Source organism: Perca fluviatilis, chromosome 1, assembly GCF_010015445.1.
Source record: "Perca fluviatilis chromosome 1, GENO_Pfluv_1.0, whole genome shotgun sequence".
NCBI lineage: Eukaryota > Metazoa > Chordata > Actinopteri > Perciformes > Percidae > Perca > Perca fluviatilis.
This window is the reverse complement of record NC_053112.1, coordinates 1,761,009-1,772,504: the sequence shown is the minus strand read 5'-3', so window position 1 is coordinate 1,772,504 and position 11,496 is coordinate 1,761,009. Positions and strand designations below refer to the sequence as shown.

The following is an 11,496-nucleotide window of genomic DNA, read 5'->3' as shown; positions in this document are numbered from 1 at the left end:
CCTGCCGAAGCATCCACTGGCGAGCTGCGGAAGCGACTTCGAGCGGTCAATCATCATACGCCAGAAATGTCCTTCACGGTGATCGTGGCCTCGAGAGAGTAAGCCCTGTCGGACCAAACAGCCGTACTGACTTGAAGGCCTCTTGGAGAACCTCTCTGCCGGTATTCTGCTCCTTCAAAAACGCGCGTCTCAGAGCAGGGCACTGATCGGCGTACTATTCAGCGCAGCAATTTTGTTCACAGCTTCTAGGTGGAAGACTGACTTCTCCTGATTTCTGAATATTTTTGTGGCTTTACTGCCAATACGAAAAGCCCCTGTTATGAACACGCGTCAGCTCTGTAACAGTCATGTACCAACTTTTGGCTACCACAGACCAGCAAGTAAAGCACAGGGCTTTGTCAGTGTCATTGCCATAATGGAGCCATTTCCATCTTTCAAACCAAGCTGGTTTGAAAGCTCTCTGTTGGTGGGGGCAGTGAGAGAAATTTCGGAATTTAAAGTGCTAGCGTTAGCAGCCGTTCGTGTTGGCTAGCACCGGGGAACGACAGAAGCTAGCTTGTCCTGCTCGAGCGTCGGGGTTGTACCTTTTTCTGGTATGCTGGATGACAAGTCAGGTAGAGAAATCTCGCTAGTCCTCGGGTGTTTGGGGTTGGATTGAAAAAATCCCAAATTCTTTTTTGAGACATTGCTAACTAGCTAGTAACGCTGATATAGTAGTAGTTGTGAAACTTTTGGTGGGGCCATGAGTGTGCGTGCTGCGTAAGGCTGAATCGTATCGCGTGATTCGCGTCAAGGCACATCTGATTGGCTAATACTACACACTGAAAATAAATTAAATACTTTTTAATAAAATAGTTACTAAAATTATCCCTCGCTTCATCCCACAACCAAAACATGACATACAATGCCGTAGAACAGACACATCAACCAGAGATATTTATAAGCTATCATTTTATTGTCATCACAGTTTGCCAACAGGGGGTGCTGCAGCACCTGCAGTTAGAGGAGGAGGCAACACTGGAAAGAGGAGAGCTTCAGCGTCACACTCCAGAAATGAAAGTGAAGTTTGTCAGAGTGTCAGCCACGCTGCAGTCGAGACAAGTCTCTGTTTCTCTCTGAAAGAAAAGTCAAACTGACTTCATCAGGTCTTTCTCAACAACACAGCAGAGTCTCTGCCAAACACTGGTGAGTACAGCTGATCAGATTTACACTTTCTACAACCAGGATTAACACTAAACTTTAGCTCTACTCAGACAGGAAGTTCCTCTCTTTTCATTTCTTGTGAAATTGGTAACAATATAACTCTGGCTGTTTGTCTACAAGCCCACTATACAGTAGCCCACTTTAACAGCTTTAAACAGTCTCTCTGTGTCATTTCTCAGGACTGGAGTTTAGATTACTTCCTACTTTACTGCTATTGTTACTGTTTACGGATCGCTTCCTGAATACAGCTTCCTCTATCTTCTCTGGCTGTTTCACAATAAAAGCTTTCAAACAGAGAACCAGTTGGGAGGCTTTTAATGTGAAGCAGCTGGAGGAAATGTAATGTGTTCAAGTAGCTGTGCTGTTCTTTGATAAAACTTGGACACAGGAGCATTATTAGGCTCGTTCTAGATGAACTGCGCCTCGCCTGTAAAGTAGACGAGAGCAGGCGGCAGCAGCCGGGGGGACAAAAATCAGCTCTCTAGTCGGACAGTTTCAGCCGTTTCCAGCCTATATATACACTGTCTATGATTCCAGCAGCCTTCAGACTGAACAGGAAGTGACAGAAACACTGTGGTCCGATTGTGATTTGAAATAATGTTATCACACCCATATATCAGATTGTACACAGTCTCCAGTTGTTTTTATTATGACAGAGTAGCTGTCAAGAATGCTCTCCATGTGATCTGTTGCTGATTTAAATTAACACCAGACTGTAGATGATCTGTAATCTGAACAGATTTAGTCTCTCTGACTTCTAAACATCACTATCAGCCTCACAACATGTGTTCTGTTCAGAATAAGCTTTTAAATCAGACAAATAGCAGTTAAAATCCCTCTGATTCAAAATCAATAAAAAGTTTATATAAAACATCATCATGTTGAGTCGATTCTGAACCAATCAGCTGTTAGATCAGCTGAGAGGCTGGTGTTTCCCAGCATGCCCCTGGGTCCTGCGGGTCTTGCAGTCGGTGGAGAGCAACTGCGGCGCCTGGCTCTAAATACTGCGGCCACCTTGATCTCGTGAGATTATCGTTGCCCACGTGTGCATGACGTCGGAGCAAGTCGGGATCAAGTCGGACACAAATCTACCCACGCAGCATTGCGGGGCCGATCGCCGTGATCGATTCTCTGCGCAGACCTGGCTCATATCCAACGACGCCTTTTAACTTGGAACTGAATCTCTGTGGTTTTCTGTCTGTTTACTGATTGCACACTGCTTCCTCTATTTCCTCTGATACGTTTCACAATAAAAGCTTTCCACTAGAAAACTAGTGGGAGGCTTTTATTGTGAAGCAGCTAGAGAATATGAACTGTTTGACAATATGTACAGTACAGGCCAAAAGTTTGGACACACCTTCTCATACATTTCCTTTTATTTTCATAACTATTTACATTGTAGATTATCACTGAAGGCATCAAAACTATGAATGAACACATATGGAATTATGTACTTAAAGGGGTGATAGAATGCAAAACTGATTTTACCCTGTCATAGTTGAATAACGACAGTTCGGTGGGTAAATGGGACATACATATGAGCTCAAAGTCCCACTGACAGCCTTTACTATGGAAATCTCATATTTTGAAACTGCCGCTGAAAACGGGCGAATCTCAACAAAGCTGGAAGTTGACGTCAACCTCCCAAAACCGGAACCTTTGTCAGCCCATGGGTGTATTAAAGAGAACAGTCACACTTAAACATTACATAGGCTACACAACTGACCTGAGATCAGGTAGAACATTTACATAGGCTACACAACTGACCTGAGATCAGGCAGTCTTCTGATTCTAGCTAGGTCAGGCAGATCTCTGCTATTCCATTACAAAATTCTCTTCTGAAACTTTTTTATGCGATAAATCAACTATGTAAAGCTCAAATATGGGCCGTTTTACAAACATGGATGTCTAATTGCAAATTTTGTCCGACTGTGTGTCGGACGTCAGCGGCCAGTGCTGCCTGGGTTACTGCCTCGCCGCCCGGCCTGCCTTCCTTCACAGACCCCGGCCTGCTGTTAGCTCCGTTACGGCTGGCAACCCACGGCACTTCATACCCGCCTGGTGCCCTGACAGAGCTCCAGGGCCTGCAGTTCCCCTCTTCCTAATGCCAGGTGTGTGTGAGTGAGAGCGCGGTCAGCGAGCTTGTTACACCAGCAATCTCTTACCACAGGTTCCAGTTAATCTATTAATGTGTGTAATTATAATGTGTTGGGTTATTTAAACAAACGATGGGTGAAATACACGGCTCTTGTCCGCGTCTCATTGATAGAGCCTGCGGCTGGATGTAGCTCTATCAATGAGAGCTAGCTGGCTAGTCTCCTGTTAGAATTCCTCTGGAATTCACAAATATTCATTAACTTGAAATCAGACACCGTTGTTAGGTTTATAAGACATTTAGTTAGACGTTGTATAAGTGGCGTGACGAAATTCAAACAGTAAATATACTCGAATTACGACCAAAAATGAAGCTAACTATCCGTGATTTATAGCTAACAAATATTCATTAACTTGAAATCGGACACCGTTGTTAGCTTTATAAGACATTTAGATGTTGTATAGCTAAGTGGCGTGACATGTGTGTAACATGTGGTAAGAGATTGCTGGTGTAACCATAGATATAGAACAATAGATATGACATGTAATTCTGACTTACCATTCCAGGATGGAAGCACTTGGCGGCCATCTTACCAGGGTTAAGTTTTAGAATTGCTTCCATTGGAATCAATGGGGAGAGAGGCTCATGTTGTCTTTATAATCCTTATGTTTTTCTACCAATACATCAATAGTGGTTTTAATTCAAAGTAATGACTGTAAGACAACTGTGCCTTTCTAGAAAGAAACAAAAAATAGAGATTTGGGTGGAATTTTGATTGATATAGCTCCAAGAGAACAAGTAATGTGTTCAATTATGAAGATAATCTCATAATTTTGCATTTATATTGCAGGTAATAATTTTATGTTTTCAATTTTGCATGAACTTAATATGTAAAACTGTCTTTGGTATTCTGAATGGCTAATATACATTAAACAATATTTTTAATGTCAATCTCAACTATAAGACCACATTTCCCATCAACCCCGTTACTTCCTGTTTGCGTTTGTTTTCTTACTGTCACCGGCCGGCATGGAGTTAGTTTAGATGATGAGCTGAGTAGTTGGAGAGCCTCGCTAGCTTCAATGAGTTTTTGTTGATAAAGACTATAATGACTTCACCAGAACTGCTGATGGACTTGTCGCAATTTTCATTGCGCTAACGTTATGAAAATTACATTTACGATAGTAATGCGGAGACTTGCTGCTGAAGTAGGAACGCTTTCTGGAAGTTACTTTACCTCGTCAAGACATGGATTATTAAGTTTTAATTTGCTTTACTGAAAGGAAAATCGTGTAAAGGCATGAGGTAAGCTGACAACAATAGATAGTTAATAGAATAGTTAATATATGATGACTGACAGCAGGATTCAACATGGCTAATGTTTGGGGAGCTAAAAGTGCGGCTGGTCTGTTTAACGGTAACGTTACAGTACTTGTCGTTAACTTTAATTTAACTGAAAACTTAACACAGATTGAGTGAAATCAGCCGCCGCAGTCAATGTATGTATGTCAATAATAAACGTGTTAAAAAACTGTTATAACGTTAACGTTACTAAATGTCTTATTTGAGGTAAAAATCAATCAACTAAAACGATGTTTTCTGTTCATAAATGATGTTAAGAGCTAGCTAGCAATCACCAATAACTGACATCTCAGCCGGTCTGTTAACAGTTGCTGGGCAACGTAACTAGCTAGCTAGCTAGTTCACCATACGTTTCTGTATTTATAATTAAAAAAGAAGAGAAAAAATACTCTATCTACTCCTACTGAGCGTGTGGAAAGTGATGGCAGCCTCCTGGGTCTCTTTGGTCCTTCTGGTAAAGCAGTTAGGTGCTGCACAGCCATATTGCTGCCATAGGTGACAATTGTAAACAGAACCCTAGTAAGATGGCGGACAGTTATGGCCCTAAATTATGACGTCATGTCATATCTATTGTTCTATATCTATGGGTGTGACAAGCTTCGCTGACCGCGCGCCTCTCACACAACGGGCCATTTAGCTAGCAGGAAGAGAGGAGCTGCAGGCCCTGGAGCTCTGTCAGGGCTGCCAGCCTAACGGAGCTCACAGCAGACCGGGTCTGTGGAGGAAGCGGCCGGGCGAGGCAGCAGCACCACCGCTGAAGTCCGACACACAGTCTTACCATATTTGCAATTAGCCATCAATTTTCGTAAACGGCCCATATTTGGGCTTTATATAGTTGATTTCTCTCACACAAAAAAGTCTCAGAAGTGAATTTGGTTAAGGAAACATTGCAGTGTCTGGAATATGACATTCTGTCGCTTCTCTAAAGTCTGCTATGGCAATTCGATCAACCAATCAGCGCAGCGCTCATCTAAATATTCACGAGCATACCATATTTGGAAGAAAAGCTCTTGTTACAAATAGGGCCAAAACACAGGGATGCATAAGGGCCAATAAAATATCAACCAGGCCATTTTCAGCCCAACTAATGTTACATACCCCATTAGGAGACCATAAGGAAAAGTGTGAAATACCCTATATAATCATTCTATCACCCCTTTAAAGGTCTTATGACATTCTGCTTTTTGATGCTTTTATATAGACCAGGGGGCGGCAACCTTAGGGCACGCGCGTGCCACCATCGGCAGCGGACCTTAACCAATGGCACGCTGGCAATATGTGTGCAAGAGAGTTATTGATGTGTTGAAATCATGGTTGAAATGCTGAAGCACTCTCTCATCCGCATGCCAAATTACAACGTTCACAGTTGCGCCTAATTATAGGTGCCGATACCGTGGTGCTCCGGAGCTCGAGCACCCACGGAATATACTGAGCACCCACGTGCCAGACTGCCAGTTCATTTTACATTCATTTAATATTAAACATTGCAGGTGGTGCTAAGTGGAGTGTCTGTCATAGTGTGATTGGTCATGGCGGTGGCATTGAAATTGATATAATTGATTAAACTTCTCCTCACCAATCCTTATCTGTAAACGCCTCCATCTGTGAGAAGTGGCGCTGTCCTGAGTTTCACGGCTTTAGTATGCCGTGTGTGTGTTTGTGTCCATTTCCTAAGGTTCTGAAATGCAAACATTTTTGACAACCTTTTTTTTTAAAGGGTGCGCGTTGTCAGCACCCACGGAGGAAAATATAAATCGCTTCGTGAGCAACCTGTTATTTACGGTAGTTTGATTGATTCCTATCTCTGACTGGGAACAATACAAAGTTATTACCAACGGCCGCTGAGGCAGATGAACTAACGCTAGTCTTATTACTGTAAGGAGGCTACAATTAAACCTTCGTGAGTTAAAAGCCAATACTTATCAATGCACTCACCTGTGTAGACCAGCATCAACATGTAGAAAGCGATATATCAATCTGCTCAGTCTGCTCAGTCCACTCTTGTCCACCGCTGTTTTACGCAAACACAGCTATACTCTGCACATAGCATTAGCATAGCAATAGCATAGCATTTTTACAAAACAAGCTAAAACAAACGCTGTCGGGTTTGTAGTCTGTTTATCTTAGTTTGCAGGGAATGTTGAAATTTGGACAAATTCTTATAAACTTAAGCTGGCTGAAGAAACCGTCCTCTCCGCTGGAGCGGTAAATAAGGATGCATTTTCAGACCAAAACAAATACATGTGGCTACTTAATATACGTCGATGACGCAATCGTTATGTTCGTGTTCTTCATTCTTGATAATGATGCTGCTTGTGTTATTATTATTTTGCCACAGCATCGTTTCATTGAAAATGAGGCATACAGGACCTCTCAGTCCATTCATCATTAAAGCTGGGCTTTTCCACAACTTTTCGCTTCAGGCTCTATAACAGTGATATTTTTGTCAGCCCACCAATCAGGACTGCATACTGAAACCATGTTTCCACATATAATAATAATAATAATAATAATAATAATAATAATAATAATAATTACCAAGGTCATGATTATGAGAAATAAATGTTATCAAATGTTGTTATGGAATAAAATTACAGATTCCCTGGATATTACATTTTGATGTGATGTCATAATAAAACATAACATGGCACACTGATAAACAAGAAATTTTGAAAAGGGCACTTCATATCAAAAGGTTGCCGACACTCGATATAGACCTTAGTGGTCCCCTAATACTGTATCTGAAGTCTCTTTTATATAGACCTTAGTGGTCCCCTAATACTGTATCTGAAGTCTCTTTTATATAGACCTTAGTGGTCCCCTAATACTGTATCTGAAGTCTCTTTTATATAGACCTTAGTGGTCCCCTAATACTGTATCTGAAGTCTCTTTTATATAGACCTTAGTGGTCCCCTAATACTGTATCTGAAGTCTCTTTTATATAGACCTTAGTGGTCCCCTAATACTGTATCTGAAGTCTCTTTTATATAGGCCTTAGTGGTCCCCTAATACTGTATCTGAAGTCTCTTTTATATAGACCTTAGTGGTCCCCTAATACTGTATCTGAAGTCTCTTTTATATAGACCTTAGTGGTCCCCTAATACTGTATCTGAAGTCTCTTTTATATAGACCTTAGTGGTCCCCTAATACTGTATCTGAAGTCTCTTTTATATAGACCTTAGTGGTCCCCTAATACTGTATCTGAAGTCTATTTTACATAGGCCTTAGTGGTCCCCTAATACTTGTCCTGTGTCAGATCAGTTTGTTTTTGTAGTTTCTCTCGTGCCGCTACCAGCTTCGTGAGTTCCCTGTTCCCTGGATTTCCTTTTTTGTCTCAAGTTCCTGGTTTTGGACTACTTTGGTTTTTTGGATTCCCTGTTCTCGTTTGCTTAACATTCTGGAAGAAGTTTTTGCCCTCTACAGTCGGGACTCTGTTTGTTTGGTGTGTACTTTGCTGTTTTTGTGAAATACTTCCCCAAGATCAAACGTTCCCTCGTCTGCTCTCTGCTTTTGGGTCCTCTAATTCCCCGAAGTCGTGACACCTTATGACATCATAAAGGGAAGATTCCTGATTGGTCCATTCTGAGCTTTCATTTTCTCAAAGGCAGAGCAGGATACCCAGGGCTCGGTTTACACCTATCACCATTTCTAGCCACTGACCATAGGCAGGCTGGGGGACTCATATTAATGTTAAAAAACCTTAAAAAGTGAAAATGTTTATGCCATGGGACCTTTAAAATATATAGTGCATTTAGCCGCTGTAAACCGGGCTGAGCCTCTGTATGGATATATTCAGTGCTGTTTTGTCAGAGTAGGAAGCTTGACTTTGTTAGCATGATTTAAATGTTCCTTGTTGTTCACAGTTCAATGCAAGTCAAAACACTTTTTTTATAACTAAAACTGTATTTTGAATATGTTTTTCTTTTCTTTCACACTATGTGTAGATATGGCTGCTGCAAACTATCTGCCATCTGAAGATCAGTTTCTGTGCTCCATCTGTCTGGATGTGTTCACTGATCCTGTCAGCACACCATGTGGTCACAACTTCTGCAAAAACTGCATCACTGAACACTGGAATACTAGTAACAGGTGCCTTTGTCCCATCTGTAAAGAGGGTTTTACCACAAGACCTGAGCTGCATGTCAACACTTTGTTCTCTGAGATGGTTGCTCAGTTCAGACAGTCAGCTCAACAGAAAGCCAGCAGCAGCAGCTCAGAGCAACAAGTGTCCAAACCAGGAGAAGTTCCCGTGACGTCTGCACTGGAACCAAACTGAAGGCCCAGAAGTCCTGCCTGGTGTGTCTGGTCTCCTACTGTGAGACTCACCTGGAGCCTCATCTGACCATGTCAGGCCTGAAAAGACATCAGCTGATCGACCCTGTGGAGAACCTGGAAGACAGGATGTAATGCAGCACGATAAACCTCTGGAGCTGTTCTGTAAGACCGACCAGACATGTGTCTGCATGCTCTGCACTGTTTTAGATCACAAGACGCATGATGTTGTTCCTCTGAAAGAAGGATATGAAGGAAAGAAGGCCGAGCTGGGGAAGACAGAGGCTGAAATTCAGCAGATGATCCAGAAGAGAGCACTGAAGATTGAGGAGATCAAACACTCAGTCGACCTCAGTGAGGAAGATGCAGACAGAGAGATAGCAGAAGGTGTTCAGGTCTTCACTTCTCTGAAGGAGTCTGTTGAGAGAGGCCTGAATGAGCTCATCAACACGATCAAAGAGAAGCAGAAAACAACAGAAAAACAGGCCGAAGCTTTCATCAAAGAGCTGGAACAGGAAATCTCTGAGCTGATGAAGAGAAGCACTGAGGTGGAGCAGGTGTTACGCTCTGAAGACCACCTCCATCTTCTCCAGAGTGTCCAGTCCCTAAACATCCAACAACCTCCACCCACCAAGGACTGGACAGAGATCAGCGTCCATCCATCATCATATGAGGGGACTGTGGTGAAAGCTGTGGTTCAGCTGGAGGAGACACTCAGGAAAGAGATGAAGAAGCTGCTTGAAGCCGAGCTGAAGAGGGTCCAGCAGTATGCAGTGGATGTGACTCTTGATCCTGATACAGCACATCCTGAACTCATCCTGTCTGATGATGGGAAACAAGTGAATCATGGTGATGTGAGGAAGAATCTCCCAGACAACCCGGAGAGATTTTCTAAGGGTGTTTGTGTTTTAGGAAAGCAGAGTTTCTCTTCAGGCAGATTTTACTTTGAGGTTCAAGTTAAAGGAAAGACTGAATGGACTTTAGGAGTGGCCAGAGAGTCGATCAACAGGAAGGGAAGCATCACAGCGAGCCCTCAGAATGGTTACTGGACTATATGGTTGAGAAATGCAAATGAGTACAAAGCTCTAGCTGGTCCTCCAGTCCTTCTCTCTCTGAAGTCTCCTCCTCAGAAGGTGGGGGTGTTTGTGGATTATGAGGAGGGTCTGGTCTCCTTTTATGACGTAGATGCTGCAGCTCTTTTTATCTCCTTTACTGACTGCTCCTTCACTGAGAAACTCTTCCCAGTCTTCAGTCCCAGTCTTAATTCTGGTGGTAAAAACTCTGCCTCTCTGATCATCTCTCCTGTCAGAGTAAACTAATCACTTAACTTTGATTCATTTATTTTCATTCAGGGAAAGAAATGTTAATAATTAGTTTAGATATTATTTTCTATCTTTTTAATGCGGTGATGGATTTATACTTAATTGTTAAGACTTGTTTAATTATATGTATTCCATTTCATAGTCAACAAATTAATTTAATGCATTCATCTCTTCAACACTGCATCAGAATATCTATTTTTAAAAACCTCTGTTAAATCCACAGACATTTATTTTAACTTCCAGAAGAAATCAGTTTCAAAAAACACCTTCATTTAAGAGTAAGTCTGCATCCACAATAAATGCAGGTCTTTCCATACATATTAATTGGGGGTAGTGGTTGCCACAGGGGGAAGATGGAAAAAACACAGCGGTGAAAATTTTGATAGAACGCAACCCTGTGTCATGCTGCAGTGGCCAATCATGTAACAGAGATCAGAGTTGTCAGAGTGTTTTGAGGCGTTGTGAGAGTCCCGTACAGGAAACAGGAAACATCACTGCCTCTATCTCTGCCACGAGAACGTTTTAAAACTCCAAACACAGGCTCTATCAGCCCGGGAGTTTGGGGAACAGCTGACTGTTTCCTCAGTCCCTCCATCAGTCCCGCTGAATGTTTCCTGTAACAACAAAGCACTCGCTATATCTCACTCATCTCTTTTCTTTCTCTCTTTCTCCGGAAATAAAGCTGCCTTCAAGTTCAGTCAGAAATGGGGGAGATCTATAGACCATCTGACAGATAACAGTAAGTGTGAAATATAAAGTGTACTTGTGCTACATTGAGAAGTACACAAAACAGGCTGTTTCAGTGACACTCCCACCGCCGCACAACTCTGCCAAAAATCTGTGGATCACTTTCTTTGGTCTGAACTCAGCTTAAGGTCTATTACATGTCTATAGTGTCTACAGAACACAATATGTGTCAATATTATACCAGGTATAAAAAGGTTAATGAATGTTTCTATTTTGTCTGAAAAGTGTTTTGGTTCATTATTAGTCTACCTTGTTTATTTTTTGGTTTTTTTGTGGGTGAGATGGTTTATAAGTCAAAGAAATCTGTAAATATGTGATTGTAGAATAAAAACTGTAAAATAAAGCAGTTGTTGAACACAAGGCCTGAGTAAACAGTGACTTGAACACCAAACACTGAACAGAAAAGCTTGTTTTACACAGAAGTTGTATTTCATTACGAGTACATTGTGTTTCCTGTGGCTGCTTCACAATAAAAGCTCCCTGTGTGTTTCACCT

General features: G+C 41.9%; 1 pseudogene; it reads left to right on the top strand.

The window, feature by feature from the left end:
* Positions 1-1,033: 1,033 nt before the first annotated feature.
* Positions 1,034-10,577, top strand: LOC120566560 (annotated as a pseudogene).
* The last annotated feature ends 919 nt before the right edge of the window (positions 10,578-11,496 follow it).